Source organism: Cebus imitator, unplaced genomic scaffold, assembly GCF_001604975.1.
Source record: "Cebus imitator isolate Cc_AM_T3 unplaced genomic scaffold, Cebus_imitator-1.0 Scaffold150, whole genome shotgun sequence".
Classification (NCBI taxonomy): domain Eukaryota; kingdom Metazoa; phylum Chordata; class Mammalia; order Primates; family Cebidae; genus Cebus; species Cebus imitator.
In genome coordinates, this window is record NW_016107465.1 from 1715160 (window position 1) to 1717161 (window position 2002).

A 2002-nucleotide genomic window follows, 5' to 3' on the forward strand; every position below is an offset into this window, starting at 1 on the left:
AAAAAAAAAAAAAAAAAAAAAAAAGAAATGTTATAATCCTGCTAAAATTTGTCTGTCTTAACTAATAAACTGAAGCCCACAGCAGAGACTCACAGCAAAGAAAAGAGCAGGGCCAAGGCTACAACCTCCAGAGGACTGAAGACGCAGACTGCAATGGGAATATTGTGTTGAGCAGCAAGGAATTTGCAAAGAAAGCAAAAGTTGACCTGAGGAGGCACCTAGGCCAGCACGTCTGGATTTGTGGCTGAGAAGTCAGAATGTTCAGCTTCTACTGTCTTCCTTGGATAAATGCTTTCCCCTAAATTGAATATTTTCTGTTAATACTTCCCTTTTCCTGTTCTTTGCCTCACCAGAAACATTTTAATATTCATTTTAGCCTTGGCAAACGTAAACCTCACATATCTCTCATTGGAATGTATTTGGCATCTGGTTATAATCTGCCTCAGATGAACATTTAATAGGTGTGTATAGCCTAGGTTTCTTGTCCTGTCCAATACAGTACTATCCTATTCACTTGTAGCTTTTAAAGTTGAAAGATAAATTAATTAGAGTTAAATAAAATTTAAAAATTCAGTTCCTTAGTTTCACTAACACATGTCAAGTGCTCACCAACTACATGTGACTAGTAGCTATTATATTGGAAAATACTTAGGTCTGACAGCATCTTCATCTTTGCAGAAAGTTCTGTTGGACAGTGCTGTTCTATGCAGAACAGATCCAAAAACAAATGCAACCAAGAGATCGAGCCTTTTTTATAAGCTTCTTCTTTACTTCAATTTACATTTAGAAAATTTATATAACTTGTTCTTGGACTCTAGTACTGAAAAGCACATGGCTTGTCCTAATATTCTCCGAATCCCGTTGTATCATTTCGAAAAACCTCATGTATACATTATCTGATATTCAACCTCAGAGGAAAGTACTCACCTAAGGATGATTACTTCCACTCACTATGAGGTAAATTATATTGAAGAATTTAATCTAACAACTTAAATGAAACTCTCTGTCTTAATGAATAAACTGAAACCTATGGCAGAGAAGAGTCGTGAGAACCACGAGTTGTCTGAGACATGGTACTACTAAGTGGCTAAGCCACATAACAGTATTGCAAGTGCAAATAAACCAAACTTTTCACTGCAACATGTTTCTCCCTGAATAGAAACCATTGGTGTTATCACCTTAGCAATGTTATGAGGGAAAAAAATCATACCTACAAGGCAAAAGAATCTTTCCCCTTATATCTCTGTTAGTAGTAGAAGGTCTTTTTTACTTGTTTCCTGCTAAAGATCAATATTTATTGATTCAATTCTCTGACTACTAACAAATGTAAGCATTTTTCTTTTAAAAAATGTTTGCCTCTGCTTATATAATTGAAACTTTAACTTCCCACTCTTGAACAGTGACCTCGTTCATTTGGAGTTTATATTTCCCAGGGGTAATCTTCATGCTTTGTGCTCAAACTATGAATCAATTTTTCTGAATTTCATTGTTGATGTTTGACACATCTTTTTAATCCCATCCTGTGTATTTTTTATCTCAGACATTGTGTTTTTCATATCTAGGTGTTCAGCTGGGATCTTTTTCATCTAGTCTAGATCTCTCCTTGACATGCTCATGTATTCCTCTGACTTCTCGAACTTAAGGGATGCAGTTTTAATAACTGGTTCAATACGTGTGGTACTGATTCTGTCACCTCTGTTATTTCCAGGTCAGCTTTGATAAGTTGTTGTTTTTTTCTGCTCATGAATCATACTTTCCTGCTTCTTTATGTGTCTAATAAATTTTTATTAGATGCCAATGTTTTGAATTTTACATTGCTAGGTGTTGAATATATATATATATATTTAATATCCTTAAACTTTTTGTAGGATTCAGAGAAGTTACTTGGAAATTCTTGGATCTTTTTGAGCCTTGCTTTAAGCTTTGTAAGGTGAGACCAGAAGAGCATTTATTCTAGGGCTGATTTTCCTCCGCTATTAGAGGCATAGCCTTCTGAGGACTC